Consider the following 23,990-nt stretch of genomic DNA (forward strand, 5'->3'; position numbering starts at 1 on the left):
GAATAACTGTGATCAAGTGCTTTTGAAAGAAGGCAAGGACATTTGGGGTCTATTGCACCATGGCAACCTTTTCAATAGTCGAAATCGTGTTCTCATATTTCAGGGGCACATTTACAGAAACTGTCCACTGTTCATTTTTTTCCCCCTCATTAGGAATTAGAATGCCTTCACAGATGAATTGTTAAGAAATAGCTGGAGTCTGGGCCAGTTCTCCTGTGTTTTGGTCTGTGACCTCAGTCAAAGCGCTTCATCGTTCCCTGCCAACCCCTGCACACCCTTTCCCTGCTCGCCCCCAGTTGAGTATGGATTACATGCAGGATATAACTATCATATTCTTAAACAAATGTCCTTTTCAAAAGTGTAATATAAAACAGACCTAGAAAGTCTGCTGCTATAATGATTTCATGTTTTGCTGATCCTGGTCTTTTCTTCTGAAAGGCTTTTTAGTGGTCCCCAGTGAAACGTTGAGATCAGCATTTAAATGCAGGTCTACCTTTTTAACATACTTTAAGTCTTCAGAAGTCACTAAGTCTCAGTGGCTTTGAGAATTTATAAGCATATCTAGGATGTTAAAAGTTACCTTCCATGTCTTTTTTTTTTCCTACACAATTACATTAATTGGAATTTGTATTTTTCCTCCCCTTTGTGATTTGAAGGAAACATACTACCAAATAAGATTTGTTCAAGACCATTTCTTTGTGTGAAACAACTCTCCCTAGACAGTTAAGGACCAATTATAGGAATTTCTTATATTCATTGGATTTTTACAGCTGATATATGCTGGTTCCTCTCCTAGGTAATAGCAGCATGCACATGTGCAATGAGACACAGAAAAGAAAAAAAAGAGAGAGAGAGAAAAGAAAAAAGCAATTATGTTATTTCTTGTTATACACAATTACCAGCATTTGGTTAGAATGCCTGTGTGAGTTTTAATTCTAAATGAAAAGATTAAGGCAAAAGAAGCCAACATTCTCTTTAAAAAAACCACTTTTCTGAATCAATCTACATATTCATTTGCATTTAAAACTTGGCATTTCTTGCTTCAGTCATATTTTGCATCCATGTCCTTTGAAGTCCTTCTCTATTTTCTTTATACTTGTCATAAAGACAGTTTTATTTACCATTAAAAGCCTGAGAAAAACTGATCAAGGCCTGAAGCTTTCATGTTCTTAAAAGTTTGCCTCTACAAATTAAATTGCAATAATACAGCCACTGAAAACTGTCCAACGATGAATACAATAAATAACCAAGCTCTTTTGATCTTTAAAAAATGTATTATATTAATTTTTTTATTTCTATGATGTAGAACTATTGCATGACCTTGTCAGTTCTAATTGAGAATGGAATTGTCCAAAAGAAAAAAAAAAAAAAAAAACTCACACTTTTATTGAGCATATATTATGTGCTACAACTAGAATAAGGCAAAATTTAAGGAGGTTTTCACCCTCTGGTTTATGCTCAAACTTGAATACCCAAGTCCTTGCCCTAGTCTATTCTGTGACACCAAAGAGATTTCAACTATTAATACATTTATAGACTAACTCTGAGCTAATAACATGATCAGGTCTTTTGAAGAAATATTAAGGTGTATAGTTATGTGGAAAAAGTCCTAAGACAGAGAGAGATATGACCTCCTAGAGTTTGTGATCCTTGGAAACCTACCTATCAGTGTGAAGACAGTAAACACAAACTAGCAAGGATATAAATTCCTGTTGCTGACCATTTGAGTGGGAATTCTATTTCACTCCCTAGTCTTGTAATACAAGACACATTATTTTTAATACTTCTAAATCTCACTTTATTTATGAAATGCATACAATAATAGTGCCCACTTTACAGATGTAATGATGCTACATATATGCAATGTATATACATTTAGATGTTACAATAATATTACAGATGTAATAAGGTATCTTATTTTAAATGTAAAGCCCAATATGCTGTTAGGACTTGTTAGATGTTGTTATTATGATTATCATCATCATAATTTTTATAAGAAAGGAAAGAAACAAAACTGAACAAAGCATTTACTTTTATACCAAATGAAGGAACATTAATAGGAAAATCAAACTATAAATACTAATGGCCAAGAATTTTTATTTGATTGCTTTATGATTACCTGTTACCCTAAAAAATTGCAAAGAAATTGCAATTTTACTTCCATGAATAAAATTATTTTAAAAGCTTATTTCCTATAAAAATCTAAGGTTATTCACATGAAAATTAGGGAATGGCATTGAAATAAAAATACACTTGTGTAGTGTTTGCATTTTTAAAACTTTGTTTTTAGTTGAGCCCTTTCACACAAAGTGGCATATTTAGTCTTTCCAAACACCCTGAAGAGTATTTTTATCCCCATTTTACAGATGAAGAAACTAAGATACAAGGTTACAGAGCTTCTTAGTGGCAGAGGTATCTAATATTCACTTTTGAATTAAAAAATTCAAATCAGAGTCTTATAAGGGTAATAGGCTAGAATATTTTCAGTCCACATTTATGGTAACAATAATTTCAGTTTTAATAAAAAAATCCAAGGCATTGCTTTGTATTAAAAATCAGTAATAAAATTATAACATATAGAAATTATTACATTTATTAAGCCTGTTATGATTGCATTGGCAAGAATGAAGGATGCAGAACTAAGATACTTTGTACAAATATTAATCAGAAATACAATCGTTGGCTTCATATTCTTTTAATGGCCCCATGCTGCGGCCCTAACCATCCCCTTGGTTTGCTAAATCAGTAAGTATTATTTAAGTCATGCTATTCTTAAACATAATACAGCAAAAATAAGTGCTTGTCATTATATTGAGGAATGAGAACAGTAGTCTGTAAATAAATACAGAACCATTTACAATTACAGTTGACCCTTGGTAAACATCGGTTTGAAGTTTAAGGATCTACTAATATGTGGGTGTTTTTCAATAAATATGTACTATACTACAACATGCTCTATGTTTTTTATTTACAGCAACAACAGTCACACACTAGAAAAGAGTAACTAGGACAGACAGTGGGTTTCCCAGGCGGCTCATTGATAAATGAATCCACCTGCCAATGCGGGAGATGCAGGAGATGCGGGTTCAATCCCTAGGTTGGGAAGATCCCCTGGAGAAAGAAATGGCAACCTGCTCCTGTATTCTAGCCTGGGAAATCCATGGACAGAAGAACCTGGGTGGGCTAAAGTCCACGAGGTAGAAAAGAGTTGAACACAACTGAGCACAGGGCATGCATCAGAGATGTCCCAGATTCAGTTCCAGACTGTCACAATAAAGGAAATATTGCAATAAAACAAGTCATATTAATTTATTTTGTTTTCCCAGTGCATATAAAAGTTATGTTTACACTATCAGTTCATTTCAGTAGCTCAGTCGTGTCCAACTCTTTTCGACTCCATGGACTGCTGCACTCCAGGCTTCCCTGTCCATCACCAACTCCTGGAGCCTACTCAAACTCATGTCCATCGCGTCAGTGATGTCATCCAACCATCTCATCCTCTGTCATCCCCTTCTCCTCCTGCTTCAGTCTTTCCCAGCATCAGCATCTTTTCCAATGAGTCAGTTCTTCGCATCAAGTAGCCAAAGTATTGAAGCTTCAGCTTCAGCATCAGTCCTCCCAGTGAATACTCAGGACTGATTTCCTTTAGGATTGACTGGTTGGATCTCCTTGCAGTCCAAGGGGCTCTCAAGAGTCTTTTCCAACACCACAATTCAAAACACCAATTCTTTGGTGCTCAGCTTTCTTTATTATCCAACTCTCACATCCATAAATGACTACTGGAAAAACCATAGATTTGACTAGATGGACCTTTTTTGGTAAAGTAATGCCTCTGCTGTTTAGGTTGGTCATAACTTTTCTTCCAAGGAGCAAATATCTTTGAATTTCATGGCTATGGTCACCATCTGCAGTGATTTTGGAGCCCCCCAAAAGAAAGGTTTACACTATACTGGAGTCTATTTATGTAATAGCACTATGTCTAAAAAGTGTATATATTTCAATTTAAAAATATTTTATTGCTAAAAATGCCAATAATCATCTGAACCTTCAGAGAATCATAGTAATTTGCCTGGATATTGATGGTTACCGGCTGATAAGCATGATGGCTGCTGAAAGCTGGTGTGGCTGGCAGTTTCTTAGAAAGGAAGAAAACAATGAAGTTTAGCACATTGTTTGACTCCTCCATTCCCAAATGATTTCTCTATAGCATGCAATGCTGTTTGATGGCATTTTACCTACAGTAGAGTTTCTTTCAGAATTGGAGCATATTCTCTCAAACCATGTTTTTGCTTTATTAACTAGGTTTATGTAATATTCCAAACCCTCTGTTGTCATCTCAACAATGCATTGAAAGTCTATTATTTAGTGTAGGCACTCCATGAATTGTCTTAGCTAGGTCTCCTGCATAACTTGCTGCACCTTTTACATCAGGCTTTGCTGCTTCATTTTGCAATTTTAAGTTATACAGAGGACTTCTTTCTTTAAACCTCATGAACCAACCTCTACTAGCTTCAAACTTTGCTTCTGCAGTTTCATCTCTCTTAGCCATCATACAATTGAAGAGAGTTAGGACCTTGCTCTGGATTAGGTTTTGACTTAAGGGAATGATGCGGCTCTTCTAACTGGACCACTAAAATTTTCTTCATATCAGTAATGAAGCTGTTTCACTTTCTTACCTTGCACAGTTTACTGAAGTAGAACTTTTAATTCCCTTCAGGACTTTTTCCTTTGCATTCAGAGCATGGCTAACTGGCATAAGAGGCCAAGTTTTCAGCCTACCTTGGCTCTATACACACTGTCCTCAAGAAGCTTAATTCATTTCTAGCTTTTGATTTAAAATAGAGATGTATGACTCTTCCTTTCATTTGAACACTTAGAGGACACTGTAGAATTATTAATTGACCTCATTTCAACATTGCTGTGTTTCAGGAAATAGGCAGGCCCGAGGAGAGGGTGGGAGACTAGAGAGACTTCTGGGAAACAGCTGGTCAATGGAACAGTCAGAACACATGTATTTGTTGATTAAGTTTGCTGTCTTAAATAGACATGGTTCTTGGCACCCAAAAGCAGTTACAATGGTAACATCAAAGATCACTAATCATAGATCAGCATAATAAATATAACAATAATGAAAAAGTTTGAAATATTAAAACTATCAAAATGTAACACAGAGACATCAGATGAATAAATGCTGTTGGAAAAATGGAACCTATAGACTTGTTCTATGCAAGGTTACCACAAACATTCAACTTGTAAAAAATTCAGTACCTGCCAAACATAGTAAATAAAGTGCAATGAAATGAAGTATGACTGTACTGTATTGCTCTCTGTAATCATAGTATTCAGTGCTGTTCACTCACCTAATAGAACTCCAGGAAGACTGTATCTTTCTACTGCACAACTATTTGCAAGCAGAGTTAGAAACTAATCCCTTTTAATCCAACTTACTTACTACAATCAGATTAATCTTCTTATCTCACCAATTTTCACTGTCACTCTCCCCTTCTCAAGGCCTTCAATTGCTCCCCACTGTTCACTGAATAAACAGAAATGAATTTACAGGAAAACTGAATTCAACTTTCATCATGTATGACTTTTGCTTTACACTGTCTTGTCCTCTGCCCTTACCTATTTAATCCAGAAACTTCTCCATCATTTTCAAAGTCCACTGAAAGGGTTATCGCTTTTTTGAGGATCTCTTTGTGCATTCTATTAAAAACTATTTCTTCCATGAATTTCAAGACCAAAAAGCTTTCCAATCTTCTAGAAAGGAAGTGTTCCCCATCTAGAGTCCCTTGTCTTTATCACATTTATGGGCTTTATCTCTGTATTATCTTGAAATAGGGCCATTTGTTGTTACGCTTTTTCTGCTACTAGAGACAGACTTCTGGTAAGTAAGGTGGATTTTTTTTTTTTTCCATTTTTATGTTTCCCAATCACAGTCACAACTTAACACAATACATAGCAGGTAACATACACACACACACACATATATACACACATAAAGCACTTTCATATATATATATATCCTTGTCCATGCTTCTGCTCAGTTGTGCCTGACTCTTTGTGACCCTTTGGACTATAGCCTGCCTGGCTTCTCTTTCCATGGGATTTCCAGGCAAGAATACTGGAGTGGGTTGTCATTTCCTTCTCCAGGAGATCTTCATGACCCAAGGAACAAACCTACGTATCCTGTGTCTCCGGTGTTGCAGGCAGATTCTTTACCACTGAGCCACTGGGGAAGATTATACATATGCTTATAATCTTACATGCACACACACAGACACACACACACACATATATATATATAGCATTTTCTTCTTCTTTCAGTTCAGTTCAGCTCAGTCTCTCAGTCGTGTCTGACTCTTTGCGATGCCAAAGAGCACGTGAATTGCAGCACGCCAGGCCTCCCTGTCCATCACAACCTCCCAGAGTTCACTCAAACTCACGTCCATCAAGTCGGTGATGCCATCCAGCCATCTCATCCTCTGTCATCCCCTTCTCCTCCTGCCCCCAATCCCTCCCAGCATCAGAGTCTTTTCCAATGAGTCAACTCTTTGCATGAGGTGGCCAAAGTATTGGAGTTTCAGCTTTAGCATCAGTCCTTCCAAAGAACACCTAGGACTGATCTCCTTTAGAATGGACTTCTTCTTTAGGGATGTTAATATTTAATCCAGTGAAGGAATAAAACCTTGTTTCTTACCCCCACTTGCCATTTATCTCTATGGGTTGCTGGGTGTGGGTGTATGTGTCTGAGCAATGCCCAGGGACAACACTCAGGTTCTTCTGGTAAACCAACAGCTGCAACTGCTTTGATGATTGGCTTGAAAAAAAACAAGCATGATTCCAACTTGGGTAGGAAATCTAAGGGGAAGCACTGGATTCTAAAATCCTATACTTGTAGGTTAGAACTAGAGACCCCATCTGATCTGAAGACCTCATTTCATACAGCAACTAACAATGGGGAATATTTCTTTTCCAGAAGCTGGGAAAGCATTTTGCTCAAAACTTAGAGGAAGAAAAAATTTCATTATTTTTAATCAATCGATCAAAACTAAGGCAGATAATAATCAGAAGGAGAAAAATATCATTAAGTTCTGGTATTTTAGGCTTTTAAGGTCTCGTAAAAGCCTCAGGAGGTAACAAGCAGAGTAGAGCTGCACGCAACATCTCCACTCATTTCTGGAACCATTTTCAAGGCACAATGACCTGGATGCACTCAGAGTTCCTGTATCCTCATTGTGCCTAAAAAGAAAATTCTTTTGTTGCAAGGTGATGTGAGAGAATGAAAAGATTCTTAGAGATAACCTTTTAATTTCCTAAAAACACACATCCCAAATTATATGAAACTGTAACATTAAACAAATTCTCCCAAATTTCATCTTATAATTAAAGACATTTTTGTGCTATACTTGTTTTAAGAAGTATATGTTTTACATTAAATAAAAGAACAAGCTGCCTTTGGAAGTGAGAACATTCCATATCCCCAGAAGAAACCTGTATGTTTTATTGTTGATAGGAAAAGGAACTCTGCCAAGCAGTGAACTAATGAATTAGAGTTTGGCAGCATTCCATGCCTGATACAATTTAGTTCAAATTTATGAAATCTACCATTTCCAGAAATCCACTTCTGCCTAAGGCCTCTCTGTACTTTTCAGAGTAAAAAGCATAACATTGCTAGACTTCTAATTTTATCTTACTGATAAAGAAAAAATTATGAACAATATATGTTTTCTAAACTGAATCTCTAACAGTTTCTTCAATTTTCCAACAGCAGCAAATCAGTTGAAATCAGCATCTCTCTGAGTAGATAGCAGAATATTTCTGTCTCTTATTAAATTAAGTCCCCTTAGACATGACAGACCTAATCATCTCCAGAAAATGTCTGCTGCCTCCCAATGCTTGACACCCTTTTGGAAAGGAAGGAATATCAGCTCTGTTCAAAGGCATGTTGTCTTCATATTCTTTAAACAAGAACAACACCTTTTTTCACACCAAGGGAAACAATAATAATAAAGTCTTCTAGTAGCTTCATATTCTTTAAACAAGAACAACACCTTTTTTCACACCAAGGGAAACAATAATAATAAAGTCTTCTATTAGTCATTGTGAAAAAATAATTATCATTAATGGTACATTAAAACTCACTTTATTTGGAGGAACCTCTTTCAAAATTATAATTTAGAAATGAGCAAGGGAGGATGAGAAGGTTGTACATTTTAAATTCCTAGGAAGAATAAACCTGAGACGCTAATTAGAGGACTAAGGCAATAACGTGATGTCTTCTTTCTAAATGCATACATAATTATTTCTCTTTCTTTTTAAGTGGCTGAGATAAAGCGAACATCCTACTTTCACCGCATTCCTGATACTTGCCCAAGTAGAGCTGATCACAGGCTGCTGGAACTGCTCTGTGGGCTCTCATATCTGCTGTCATGGCCACACTTACCCTGCTAGTCCTCGTGTATGTATGGCCCTCTGCCCCAGTCCTAGGTCCCTTTTTCAACTTTCTTCTTTAACAGAATCAGCTGTCCCTTCCACACAACATTTTAAAACTACTTTATGCCATTTCTCACAATACCCTTAAACACTTGATTAAATATATTTTCTATTTGTAAAATGGTGAGTTTTTCACCTACCAAAGCTGTGCATTTTTATACTTAAAAATGCCTTAGAACCTTCAATATGTGTTGATAAAATCATACAATTAAGTCAGTTTGTTGGCAGCGGGGGGTGGTGGGTGGGCGGAGAATCCTTAAATATCTACTTCCTTTGCTTACCCGGTTTCCTCTTCTATGATGTTTTTATTTGCAGTTACTGGTGATTTACCTTTTGCTAGAAAATATATTTACACTATAATAGGCACTGATGAAAAATTTAGTTCACTCTGAAAATAACTGAATCGCCACAGGAAATCATTTTGTATGAATGACAAAAGAAATACCAGTCTCATTTGGCCTTGTTGTGACCTTAAAAGTAAAAAGACACACAATGAATACACACATGTACTTTGGCATCTTGCTCAAGGCATATCTTGGTTTATGGAACCAATTTAAAAAGAATTGGTGTATTGAATTAAGAGAAATGTAAAGTAGAAAAGAATAAAAATTTAACAGAAACATAAAATGACAAAAAAAAGCTCTTTATATAACACATAAAAAAGCAAATAATCTATTGCTAGTTTAGAATATACAAGAAATACTATTTTGTTTTAGTAACACGCTATATGAAGAAATGTTTTCTATCCTATAATGATTTCTCTGTATCCCGTTTTCACTGTATTCACTTAAAAGGGATGTTTTTCGTCGAAAGGGTCTTACTCTCTGTACTTTTGACTTTTAATTTTGTATTTTGGCATCCCATTTCAGCTTATCAGATATTTCACAATTTCTCACTAACTTGCTTTTTAAAACTCATATCAGTTATTTTTCAGAAGCAGACTAGAACTCTATCTGGAACTGAATATAATAGACCACCAGGCTCAAGTAATTCCAGTATCATTTCTAAATCATTCATGTTTTTGAGAGATTGATCAATGCTTCAGGTTTTTCTAATATTTTAAAATCTAAGGCTTTGGTTTAGTGATTACCTGATATTGGATCAGAGGCTAGAGCATTTCATAAGCATGGGGAGATTTCCAAATAGGAAAGAGATATAGAAAACAAAATCTATTTATGTTGAAACTGGATCATAATTTTATGGGAATTACCAAATGTATGAGAGCAAATATTCTTGTATTTTTATAACAATGGAGCATATGCTAGGTGTATGATGTGCTCCATTAGGCAATTTTATTTTTAAGTCATCTCTTTAAGTCCCAGAGGCAGTCTCCTTTCTCCCTCTATATTTGCTGAGGAATTACTCACTATTGTCAGAAGCTAGATACCCTAAAGGAAATCTCCAGAACACTAAGAACTGTACAAAGAGGAGCAAGACATTGGACTCACTCTGATAAAACAAAAGGAAGCTGCTTTGTGGGAATTAAAAAAAAAAAAAAAAAAAAAGGCAATACAATCTTATCTGGATTTTACTTAGATGTCTAAATTCTATCCATACCTTAAAACCCACTCAAATTCTAGCACAGCTGGCAAACCTAAGCCTGCTTCAGAGCCTTTAGGTCTCCTTTCTGCCTGGAACACTCATCTCCCTTATTTTCACATATCTGGTTAATTTCATCCTTCAAGCTTCAGCTCAAATATTATATCTTTAAGGAGACGAGTCTATATAATGGGCTTCCCTGGTGGCTCAGACAGTAAAGAATCTGTCTGCAGTGCAGGAGAGCCAGATTCAATCCCTGGATCAGAAGGATCCCCTGAAGAAGGAAACGGCAAACCACTCCAGTGCCTGAGAATTCCATGGGCAGAGGAACCTGGAAAGTTACATATAGTCCATGGGGTCATAAAGAGTTGGACATGACTGAGCAACTAACATTTCCACACTTCCATATAATAAATCTCCCTTGCCTATCACTCTGTAACACATTTCCTCAGAGTTTATAACATTACCTGATATTATTTTTTCTTTGTTTCCTTCTTTGCTTTATAAAATAGATTACTTACGTTCTGTGTTATCTCCTATATCCTTGGTGCCTACATCAATGCCTGACATATATTAAATAAATATTAACTGGTTGAATGAATCAAGAAACACATTCCTTTCTGAGTCTTAATATATCTTCACTCTGTCTTATCTCTGGTCTTGATATTCATCCTTGCCCCAGAACTGCATATATCTCTCTTGGCCACTTTTCACTCTCAGGATTTATGTAATTAAAAAATATCCTACATTAAGTTACAAATTTCTTAATGGCTGGATTTTATTTATTTTTGAAATAGGCATACATACACTAAGTGCTCACACAATATGGTTTGAATGGGTGGAGTAAATTATATCAAGGGCAAATTTAAGAATGAGTATTTCTATCTTCCTCAGCAGCTTTAAAAATGTTGTTTTCTCAAATCTCTGAGATACACCTCTACAACTATAGCTCTGGCCTGCACTATGGGTAAATTCTACTGATCTTCAAACACACACAAAGCCATGCAAAGGAAAGTGCCTATAGCCCCAAATAATTTCTTCCATTGTGTAAGCATTGGATAGGAAATAAAACATGCCAACTGAGACAATAAAATGGAAGTGGTCAACTTTTAGCCTTTATATTTATTAAAGATACTTCTCTAGTCTTCAGAAGGGCCTTTAGCAGAAGACAGATTTAAAACTCTTGCATAAGCAGACAGAGATTTGGGGAAAGTTTGAAAGCTGAATTTGAGACTTCAATGGGCATCATCACTTCTTTATTGCCAACATAATTCTCTCAGTCTGGGCTCTGGCAGGGAAATCAGACAACTCTCATTGCAACCTGGGGGTTGACATTAATTAAAAACATAAAATCATAAAGCATCTGTGGTGAGTTTAGATGCCAAATGAGATGGACCAAGTTTAAAACTAAACTTCTTACAAAGGTAACTGAATGTCAGAATCATGTTTTTCCCAAAATAACAATAATTACCATGTCTTTCTATAGTACATATACACTTTCTTATAATTGACATAATTGGTATCACTAGACCTTTCAATGTTCCTGTGAGCAAAGTTACAAGGGCATAGGTGTTAATGCTTATTTTAGATCCAAAGAAAATAAATCTACTTCATTTTTTTTCATAGAATAAAAGCTAATAGAAAAAATGTCTACTTATTTCCATATACCCTTGGCTTGAATGTTTATGTAGCTCACAAACTGACAGCAGGAATTAGAAGTGTCGACTTTCTTCAGTGCCTTTTATCCCAAAGCATGAAAGACCCTGATGTACAGATACAAAATAAATAGTTTTTGTTATAGCTTTATCCTTTATGATATTTTGTAAGTGGGCCTTGTCTTTTAAGGTTTTTCGTTTGTTTTGTTTTACCATACTTATGTAATCAATGAAACACTAAATAAATGACTTACGTATAAGATACACAAGCAGTCATGTTGAAATTACACTAATTTAGCTTATTTCCTATCAGCAAGTAGAAACAACAGTCTCCCTGTAGTACAAAATAGCATCCAACTCCAAAAGAGGAATGGTTTCACTTTATTCTTGGGCAATAAGACTGACCCAGCGACACTGTATTTCTTTTTCAAAATGGACCATGAACAGATATGGTATTATCATTCCCTATCCTAAAAATGAAAAAATTGAAGATCAGCAAAATAATATGATTTCTTCAAGATCATACATGTGGAAATTGCCAGAAGGATAGAAGTGATTTGAATGGATATAAGAGAAGACTGCTATGTAGAGTGGTCATCTGTCCTGGTTGCCCAAGAACTGGACTCTTGGCTATATCTTGGGCAAAAGATAAGAGTGGGGCACCCTAAGTGAAGATGCTGCATCACAAGAAGAAGTTCAGAATTTATTCTAAAGTCAAATGTTTACCATTGATGTGTTTCAGTACAGGAATGGCATGATTTCCCTTGAGGCCAGTGCAGAGTGTTGCATCTGGCTCACTAAGGACATACTCAGGCCTTTACGAGACATCTGAAATCAAATGAAACTCACAAAAGGAAAAGCAATAGAGTGAGTTTTTGGAATTCAAGGAGGAAATAATGGCTATCAGAGAAACCAGACTGGACCCCGCAAAATGAGAGTAAAAAAAATTTAGTAAAATGCTGTTTTAGATTTCCTATTTACTGAAACATTTGCAGTTAAAACCTTTAAGATAACTGGGAAATGACTGAAAGGGTAGGTAGGTAGTGAATAATTTTTTGCCTAACAAGTGGCAATATATCTTAGAGAATCTATCAAGTAATCGACTCTTAGAAACAAGTCCAGTCATAAAAAATAAATAAATGGGTAAAACTGACATTGAAATTATGTAGCATTTAGTGCAAAGAAAACCAATATTGTAATAAAGAAATAACTAAACTATGAAAAAGTATGCTATTTTAATAAGAAAGGTGCCTTTACTTACTTATTTTTTTTAATCGTTTTTAACACAAAAACATTAAGGACTTGTTTGTAACTCTGTTAATGAATCAGTTCCTGATATGAATTTCCTCCCTGGTTCTTCTTTTTTCAAAGTACTTCAGCTCAGAGACCTTCTGAAGGGCTTCTTCAGATGAGCATCACCGCCATCTGGGAAATCCTGACTCCTCTGAGTTTTGTGACTCATTTCTCTTCAGCCTTGTAGATTTCAAACAAAGAAATCATCCATAACAGCAACAAAAACAAATACTCCAAAAGTTTCATGGGTTTTCTTTTCTATGGTAGGAAAAAAACTTTCATATTTCTATGTGATTAAAAATTCAATCTTATGTCATCTCATGCTGTTCTTATGTTAGGGTTTATGTTTTAAATACTATGTTTCAAGTCAACAGTCTGGCTGTAATATCCTCTATACCACTGTGCTTTATCAGTTATAAATTAGCCAGTTACTAAAGTATCATGAGCCATGAGTATTATTCAAGGATACCCTCTTAAGAAAAGCACCTAAGAGAACCATTTGTCCTACTCAGCTGGAATTTAGATTTCAACTGAATATCCATGCAGCACTGAATACAATTGGGTTCTTATACCCTTTGAATTAATGTAGTTAGGAGTTAGTTTGTAGAGCAGTCAAGCAATTTTCCTAGCCACTTTAATATTTTAAGCATTTCTGAAATCCAAGTACCATGGGAAAATTTATTTGAAATTTCAGATAATTTAAATGGAACAACAGTAGTAAATAAGATAAATAGGGAGATTCTTGGAAAGAATACTTTCTTGGGTGTTTTTCATGACACTTTCAGTTCACAATACAATTCACGGAATAAAATGATTTAACAATCTGGGTGTCTAGAGGAAACCATTCCAAATATCCTTCCTGATTGCAGAATGAGCCAGAATTGTTAGTCAATTCTCTGTCATTTTACTTCAGCTGTAAATTTCTGTTCAAATAACAAGGAAATACTCAGGGAAACAAAGCATATGCAAACAGACAAACCTCCCAGTTAATGAAATGCCTCCGTGAGGATTGCAATCAATAACAGTATAATCTATGTTCATAAATAAAAGTATGGCCTTGAAAGAGGAGAGGGCAGTGATGAATTATTCAGGAGGTCTGCTGTGCTGCTACTTCCAGGCTTAAAGCTCTTCAGCAACACAACACCTAGCTTAGCACTTGCTGACTCCAGCCTCCTTCGAATAGCTAAATCTTTTTCTTCTTGCCCTGAATATAATTTATACAAATAGCCCAAGGCTCTTGCAGCTTATCTGAGGTCCAGCTCCAAAGAAAGCCACTGAACTCCAAGTGGAGTAAGTCACTTTTGGCAGGTCACTTTTTAAGGTGGGGAACCATCGACTCTAGAAAGTACCACTGACAGTACATAGAAGACTGGGACCTCATAAACACTTTAATTTCTAAAGACTGTCAGGCAGGGTTAATGTGAGAGGGAATTAGTAGTTAATAAGGGGGAATAATAGAAAATGAAACCATTTCCCCTTGCCAGATGTCTGCAATTTTCTGCCTCTTCTTCGTTAGTTTCACAACCAGAGAAGATGTTGTAATAATAGCAATCACAGTTTCTCCAAGAATTATAAATGATTCTGCCCCCTCTAGACTTACTAAAATGATAACAGTGATATGCTATATTCAGTGAATAGTGTTTGGGAATTGGAGAAAGCCAAACTTTATTAGCTGGCCAAGCCCACAGTCTAAGCGTCATGATCAACTCAGCCTTAAGTGACCCTGGGAGGAGAGATTTTGCAACATTTTCTGGGAAACAATTATAAAACAAATAATGTTTACAATTATTAATTTTTAATATTCAGGCTAAATTTTCTTTGGCTTTATTCCTTCCATCTGTTAATACTTATTTGCCTAAATAGTTACCCTAAATAATTGACTTTGTACAAAGCTAACATTTTTAGATTATAACACTTGATAAAATAGGAAGATAATGCTAGTCTCTTTTTCAAATTGAATTGTACCAATAGCTCAATTTTTTCCTAAAATAAAAACATTTCAAAAACATGTCAACTTTCAAAGCACCCAACTCTCCAAAAACTTCTATCTAGAATTTTAGTTTTAAAACTTTAGATGATTATAGTGGACTATATATATATATTCTCTTAGGAATTTTTTGATGTGAAATATTTTTATTAAAGTTCACACACCAAATACCTCAAGCAGTGTTGATTTCCACTTGCTGGACTCCAAACTTACAGACCACCATCAAAAGCCTTTCCCGTCTGATCACCAGAAGAGATTGCTCACAGAAGAAGGTCAGCAGTTTTTGACCTAGTTTTTGGTCTGCAGGAGTTTCCATAAGAAAATAAAATTGGCCATACTTCAATGCCCTCTTCCAAAACTCCTGAATGAGTAGAGAAGATATGTTGCTTCAGTCTTTAGCATCTTTCTTCATGTCAAAGGAAAAAGAAAACTGATGGAGCATCCCTAGACATGACTGTTTAAGGAATAACATGTTCAGAAAAAAGAGAATTGTCAAATATGCTACCACCTGCACTATTCCAAACTGAGAAATTAGAACTTTGGTTTGAGGCCACTAAAAGAGAAAATCTTTCTTAAGTTTGTCATTACATTTTGCAGTTAAATTTAGAAATTAATGAGAAACTATGGACAAAATCATGTATGTACTTTGTGGTTCTCCAGCTTTCCCACATTTAGATCGTGATACAAAATAGCCAGGACAATTAATTAGCTACCATACATAAATAGTAACACTTTTAAGTTCAGCATATAAAATCAGAGAAGTAACCCAAAACTGGGCTTTCAAAAGTTTGGTTACTATAGCAACTCCATGTGCATGAAAGAAAATCAAAAGGAATCAAATATAAAGAAGCACATGCAGATCTTTCTCAGCCATGATAAATAAAATGTGGAAGTGAAGACCATAGCCTTAAATTAAATTACAGAAATTGCTCATAGTTTCTTTTTGGAATCAATCAATTTTATGATTTTAATATTATAGTATTATAAAATCTATTTGTATTCTTTAAAAAGTTGTATTCGGGAAGGTACACTTTATATATCTACCCTTTAGCGATTTTTAAGGGTACAATACTGTTGTACAGGACTGTCTACAGGACTTGCCTCGTGGCTCAGATGGTAAAGAATCTGCCTGCAGTATAGGAGACCCAGGTTTGATTCCGGGGTTTAGGAAGATCCCCTGGATAAGAGAATAGCAATCCACACCAGTATTCTTGCCTGGAGAATTCCATGGACAGAGGAGCCTGGTGGGTTCCATTGGTTCACAAAGAGTTGGACGTAACTGAGTGAATTTCACTTTCACTGTTGTTTATATACACAATATTTTAGCTATCTGCTGTAAAACAGTTGTTTATGAATTAGTTCTTAGTGAAGAGGAATCAAGCTACTCTCAAGTATCATTGCATTAAAAATATCTAGAGCCCATATTTAAAATATTTAATGTATATAATATAGTATAGGATCTTGAATAGTGCTTTCAGATGAGATCGCGGGCATTCAGGGTGGTATGGCCGTAGACCAAACACTGCTTTCAGAAGATAGATTAGATACTTTAATTTCATTTGTCAAATAGTTATTAAAATTACCCTTGCTATGTGGTCTAAATTTTCCATCTTAAATTTGCTTCTCTGTCATTATATTCCAACCGTTTAAAATCCCAATGCAGCTTTTCTATAACAACATTAAACTACCTAACTTCTAATCATTGTAACATTTCATTTTCTTTTGTAGGAAGATATTCAGGTAGTAACCATAAATTCTGGTTTTAGTTATTAATATGCTAATATAATAAGATCCAAAAAGGTTCATTTTTAATCCCAAATAATTGAAGTTAAACACTGCATAATATTTTTCAAGGATATATCATTGCTTATAATTTCATAGTGAGGTGGCCAAAATATGTATATTCAGCCAAAATGTGTACATTCTTTAAATGATAGTGACTTACACATAGTCAATAAAACTATCAATAAACACATCCAGATTTACTAGTGATCTGAAACCAGGACATTACAATAAAGAGAAGCATAATAACAGCCTCCAGGAATTTTAAAGTAAAAGATAAAAGCAGTTCCTGAAGTTTGTGAAGGGAATAAATGACATGATTTTCCCTTACCTCACTGTAAAAATTAATTAGCTGAAAGTTTAAATGAATTAGTTTTCAAAAAGTTATTAATCTACTCAAACATAATTATATGCTTTGATATCTTCTAGTCATTGCCCAAATGCATGTGCATTTGCACATAATGCAATTATAATGTATCTACAAGTTCATTTACTGCTGTTTTATTTTGTCCACAGACATTTTTATTTTTGTTATTTCTATTAAAAACAGATCTATATTTTAAAAAGATATATATTTCAATTAAAATATTTGAAAATATATGTCTAGCATAGAAAAAAAACAAAAAGAAGTATTAAGAAGAGCTAGCATTTGACTCCAGCTATCAAAGCCCCACTAGCCTTCTAGACAGCCCACCCAGCTAGGGCCCCTTTCCCATTTTTGCAAGGCAGAGCCTTTTCTTCCTCTTGGGCCTTTGACCAGATTGTTGTTCAAATATGTTACTCTTATCATCTTGGCCTCAATTTACTCTTAAACTTCTCAGATCTTCTCTGACTGTGCCTTATATATAGGAACTTTTGTCTTGTTCCCCCAACCTAGTCATTTTCTATCTCATTATTCTGTTTTGTGTCCCTACAGCAGTAATCCTAGAAATTGCCTTACAAATAAATTCATTTACCTGCTGACACTACACCCCAGTGAAGGTACCATCAGACAGAGGACCTGATTATCTTACTGACCCCGGCAAGGCAACACCTTGCACAGAGCATTACCAAAGCAAAGGTACTTAATAATGTGATCTGAAAAACAATGTGTGAAGGGGAAAAATGAATTAAAAAATAGAAAAGTCTCATACAATCCTATCACTCATAAGTAAACTCTTATTTTAATATTATGCATCTATGTCACTTAATTTTATTCATTAGTGAACTATGATAATGAGTAGAAAGAGTTTGTGTTAAATAGTAAGTTAAAATATTATTATACATGAAAAAATATAAATGATTACTCTTAAAAAGCAAAGTCATACCATAGATGTTGTTTTATAACCTGAAATTTTATTTACCCATATGTTAAAAAAATTTCAACATGCCATTGAATTATGAAGTCAAATTTTATGGCTATAGTATATACCACTGGGGAAGGGCATGGCAGCCCACTCCAGTATTCTTGCCTGTAGAATCCCCATGGACAGAGAAGCCTGGCGGGCTATAGTCCATGGGGTCACAAAGAGTTGGACACGACTGAATGACTAAGCACAGCACAGCAATGCATGTGCCATTATATATTTTATAATGTGTGTATGATAAGTTGCTTCAGTCGTGTCCAACTCTTTGCGACCCCATGGACTGTAGCTCACCAGGTTGTCTGTCCATGGGGATTCTCCAGGCAAGAATACTGGAAGGGGTTGCCAGTTGCCTTCTCCAGGGGATCCTTCTGACCCGGGGACTGAGCCTGTCTCTTACATCTCCTGCATTGGCAGGAAGGTTCTCTACCACTAGCTCCACCTGGGAAGCCCATAGCAATAACTAATAATTTATGGATGCTTACTATATTACATTCTGTGTTAAAAACCTTATATTAATTCCCTAAATTATGTTCTTGGTAACTTTGATATTACTCCATTTTATGACCTGTCAAGACTGCCTTTGGATTAAATGACAGAATTAAAATTTAATCCAAGACAAAGAAAACATTTATATTATATTTATCTATCTCTCAATCTATTTATCCATCTTTCCCTTTCAGGAAAAAGTTTATCCTATTATACTGCTATTACCTCTTCATAAGCATACATTCATGAGAATATTTTTGGAAGCTAAATTGATTTTAGATACCTTATCTTTTATTTCTGACAGATGAATTAGTTATTATTTTTTGATACAATTTTATTTCCTTATTGTTGTTGTTTAGTTGTGAAGTTGTGTCTATCTCTTTGTGACCTCATGGACTGTAGCCCACCAGGCTTCTCTCTCCATGGGATTTCCCAGGCAAAAATGCTGTAGTGGGTTTCCACTACAGTAAGAAAATGGCTACCCATTTTCTTCTCCAGGATTTCTTCCTGACCCAGGGATCAAATCCATGTCTACTGCTTGGCAGGAGGATTCTTTACTACTGAGACATCTCATCTCCTCATGAAAATGTCTTCACAAGAATATTTTTGGAACCTAAATTGATTTTGGATACCTTATCTTTTATTTTTTACAAATGCATTTTATTATCTTTTTGATAAAATTTTATTTCTGAGGAAACTTGAATAGGTTTTCAAGATGTATTGGAAACAGAGAACAAATTGCCAACATCCACTGGATCATAAAAAAAGCAAGAGAGTTCCAGAAAAGCATCTATTTTAGCTTCGTTGACTACACCAAAGCCTTTGACTGTGTGGATCACAACAAACTGTGGAAAATTTTTCAAGTGATAGGAATACCAGAGGACCTAACCTGCCTCCTAAGAATTCTGTATGCAGGTCAAGAAGCAACAGTTACAACTGGACATGGAACAACAGACTGGTTCCAAATCGGGAAAGGAGTATGTCAAGGCTGTATATTGTCACCCTGCTTATTTAACTTATATGCAGAGTACATCATGCAAAATGCTGGGCTGGATGAAGCACAAACTGGAATCAAGATTTCCAGGAGAAACATCAATAACCTCAGATACACAGATGACAAAACCCTTACGGCAGAAAGCGAAGAATAGCTAAGGAGCCTCTTGATGAAAGTGAAATAGGAAAGTGAAAAAGTTGGCTTAAAACTCAACATTCAGAAAATGAAGATCATGGCATCTGGTCCCATCACTTCATGGCAAATAGATGGGGAAACAATGGAAACAGTAAGAGACTTTTTTTGGTCTCAAAATCACTGCAGATAGTGCCTGCAGCCATGTATTAAAACACGCTTGCTCCTTGGAAGAAAAGCTATGACCAGCCTAAACAGCATATTAAAAAGCAGAGACATCACCAACAAAGGTCCATCTAGTCAAAGCTATAGTTTTCCCAGTAGTCATGTAAGGATGTCAGAGTTGGGCTATAAAGAAAGCTGAGCACCGAAGAATTGATGCTTTTGAACTGTGGTGTTGAAGAAGACTTTTGAGAGTCCCCTGGACTGCAAGGAGATCCAACCAGTCCATCCTAAAGGAAATCAGTCCTGAATATTCATTGGAAGAACTGATGCAGAAGCTGAAATTCCAATACTTTGGCCACCTGATGCAAAGAACTGACTCAATTGAAAATACTCTGATGCTGGGAAAGATTGAAGGCAGGAGGAGAAGGGGACAACAGAGGATGAGATGGTTGGATGGCATCACCGACACAATGAACATGAGTTTGAGTAGGTTCCAGGAGTTGGTGATGGACAGAGAAGCCTGGCATGCTGCAGTCCATGGGATCACAAAGAGTCAGATATGACTGAGCGACTAAACTGAAATGAATTGGTATTTGCAATTTTCATCTGTGTAATAAATCATATTTGAATGACTGATTTGTTGATTTATTGTTATTAGCCTTTTATGTTTTGTTAATTATAAGCTACTTAACTCTACCCATTTTGCACACTTAATATATTTTTTAAAAATTAATTTTAATTGGAGGATAATTGCTTCATAATGTAGTATTGGTTTCTGCTGCACAGCATGAATCAGCCATAAGTATAAATATAGCCCCTCTGTCTTGAATGTCCTTCCCACCCCATTCCCATCCCATCCCTCTGCTGCTGCTGCTAAGTTGCTTCAGTACTGTCCAACTCTGTGCGACCCCATAGACGGCAGCCCACCTTCTATGGGATTCTCCAGGCAAGAACACTAGAGTGGGTTGCCATTTCCTTCTCCAACGCATGAAAGTGAAACGTGAAAGTGAAGTCGCTCAGTCGTGTCCGACCCTCAGCGACCCCATGGACTGCAGCCTACCAGGCTCCTCCGTCCATGGGATTTTCCAGGCAAGAGTACTGGAGTGGGGTGCCATTGCCTTTTTCTGCCCATCCCTCTAGATTATCACAGAACACCAGGTTAAGCTCCCTGTGTTGTACAGCAACTTCCTGATAGCTATCTATTTTACACACTGGCAATGTATATGTTTCAATGCTATGCTCTCAGTTCATCCCACCGCCTCCTTCCTCTGCTATACCCTCAAGTCCATTATCTATGTCTTCATCTCTATTCTTGTTCCATGTCGGTTCTAGCTGTTGCTTCTTGATCCATATGCAGGTTTATCAGAGACAGAAATGTGATTTGGTATTCTTATCTCTTTAAGGATTTTCCACAGTTTGTTGTGATCCACATAGTCAAAGGCTTTAGTGTAGCAGATGTAGATGAAGTAGAGGTTTTTCAGAAATACCCTTGCTTTCTCTGTGATCTAACAAATATTGGCAGTTTGGTCTCTGGTTCCTCTGTTTTCTAAAACCAGCTTGTACATATGGAAGTTCTCAGTTCACATACTGCTTAAGCCTAGCTTGAAGGATTTTGAACATAATCTTACTAGCATGTGAATTGAGTGTAATTGTACAGTAGTTTGAACATTCTTTGCCATTACCTTTCTTTGGGATTGGAATGAAAACTAACCTTTTCCAGTCCTGTGGCCGCTGCTGAGTTTTCCAAATTTGCTGACATATTGAATGCAGCATTTTAACAGCATCATTTTTTAGGATTTTAAATAACATAATTGATATTTTGTGTTAAATGTACCTACTTATTTGATTAGACTCATAAAGCATGGTCAATAGGAATTTTTAAGAATTTTGAGTTTGTATCATTTTGTTTTTGCTTCATATTCTATACTGGATTATTATAGTAGTAATAAGACAAGTAAAGTTACTTTTCTTGATTAGGATTAAAAAATGTATAATGTTGAAACAAAATGCCCTACAATGAATGGTCAAAGTGTGAAGGTTGCTCAGTCGTGTCTGACTCTTTGTTATCCAATGGACTATACAGTCCATGGAATTCTCCAGGCCAGAATACTGGTGTGGGTAGCCTTTCTCTTCTCCGGGGATCTTCCCAACCCAGTGATCAAAGCCAGGTCTCCCTCATTGCAGGCAGGTTCTTTATGCTGAGCCAGCAGGGAAGCCCATGAATGGTTAAATTTCATGTTTATTTCTTACTGTGTTTCTACATACGAGACCACAACTTTACAATTATTTCTATTATCTGAAAGTTTCATTGATAAACTCACACTGGAAAAGGTATTTGCATGACACTAATAATCACATTAATTTAGAAAACTAATCATTGCAAAGTAAAGGTTCTTAACACAGTCATTAGTGATTAAATTAATTCTGCCTTAAAATAATATCTTTCCTTATTCTATCCTAAAGATATAAATTAATTGTGATTTTTTAATCCTCTGTACAATCTAAGTGTAAAATGTTAAGATTACACTATTTCACTTTAAAAGGGGTCATGTGTGTCATTAGACAACATAATAAAATGGTTAAGAGCAGAGAGAATCTGGGACCAGACCATATAGGTTTTAATCTGCTTCTACTACTTAATAACTGCATCACTCTTAGCAAATTACTTAAACCCTTTGGGACTCTATTCCCCCTTATTTAAAACGAGGAAGATAAGAACTATATTTACTTCATAGTGTGATTGTGAGGATTTAAGTTGTTAACATAAAATACAATTAAGGACAGTACCTGACTTTGGTAAGGAATGTGTCATATAATTCTTTAGTACATAAAGTCAAATTTACTGTTTCATAAAGGGAAAAGCCACTCTTCATCAACTTTCACTTAACCATAGAAAAGCTTGTGATGTAGCCTTCTAACTCATTTGCTTCAAGTCAACATCTTTTTCTTTATAAGTGCTGACATTCCCCTGTGGCAGGAAAATCAACATTTTCAGTCACTTGCTTTAAATAATGGACTGAGGCTCAGCTTCATCATCTATCCATTTCTAATTTGCCTTCAACAGCCTTTTAAATATGTGGAAGTTCTAAGACCCACTTTATCTAAATATCAGGATTTTTTTTTTCTTTTCTTCATGACCATGTCACAAAATATAGTTATTCTGCTATAATCAAACTTAGAACATATCTGCTGTCTGGAGTTATATTTATAACCCAATTTGTTAGCAAAAATATTGCAATCAATATAGAGAGGAAATATAGATAGGTATGAAATAGTCAGAAACCACACTCCTTCCAATACATTCATGGAAAAAGAAAAAGAGGCAGAACTGTCTTTTGGAGCTTGGGGTCACATCCCTACTATTTCAAGCAGAAAACAAATTGTTTGCTTTACTGCAATAGATAGCAAAAGCTTGTATTAGAAATGACAAATACAATGCCAGGAGAGAAGAAAACATACTGATAAAGGCAACCATGTTGTAGACAACTTCTCTAGAAAATCACTTGTTATCCAAAGCAGGTGGCAATCTGTAATCACATTTATGACAAGTTGTGACAAAACATTTATTCTTTCAGCCTTCTTCTAATGTAAGATATCTGATTTGAAAATGATTTCAATATATAATCTCTCTGCTGAGCCTCAGCATCATATCACCATCTTATATTGCTATAGTTCAAGAACATTGATTCTAAAGGGTGATACAGAATGTTCATAACTATGGGGGAGTAAACAGGGAAGAAAAGGAAATATGGGAGAGAAATAGATCTATACCAAGAATACTAAAAAGGATTTCAGTGACTCTCAAAAGGAGTACTAAAAGAAGAAAAACACACACCCACACATAAAAGACTACCAATTGTCAATCACTGTTCAAGGTTCATTTAAAATATCTTTCAATCTTTAAACTTTCTTACCTCTGACTTGAATGAGCTCAACTTCCTCTAAATCTCTACAATTCATAAAATGACTTTTAGGGCCCCTTTCATGAATAAGTCTGAATCATTGTAGTATTCCAAAAATGAGCAACACTTCTAGTATTAACAGATGTTAAATAAGTTTGTTGAATAAGTAGTTGTTAATATATGCTTTATCTACTCTTCCACCCCTCACAC

At 35.6% G+C, this 23,990-nt stretch overlaps 1 protein-coding gene across 6 annotated transcripts in view; it reads right to left on the bottom strand.

Annotated features, from left to right (window-relative positions):
* Positions 1-23,990, bottom strand: part of PCDH9 (protocadherin 9) — a 1,136,570-nt gene that overhangs the window by 1,040,195 nt on the left and 72,385 nt on the right. The gene's annotated exons all lie outside the window — the stretch shown is intronic.

The sequence above is a fragment of the Bos indicus x Bos taurus genome, chromosome 12 (assembly GCF_003369695.1).
Source record: "Bos indicus x Bos taurus breed Angus x Brahman F1 hybrid chromosome 12, Bos_hybrid_MaternalHap_v2.0, whole genome shotgun sequence".
NCBI lineage: Eukaryota > Metazoa > Chordata > Mammalia > Artiodactyla > Bovidae > Bos > Bos indicus x Bos taurus.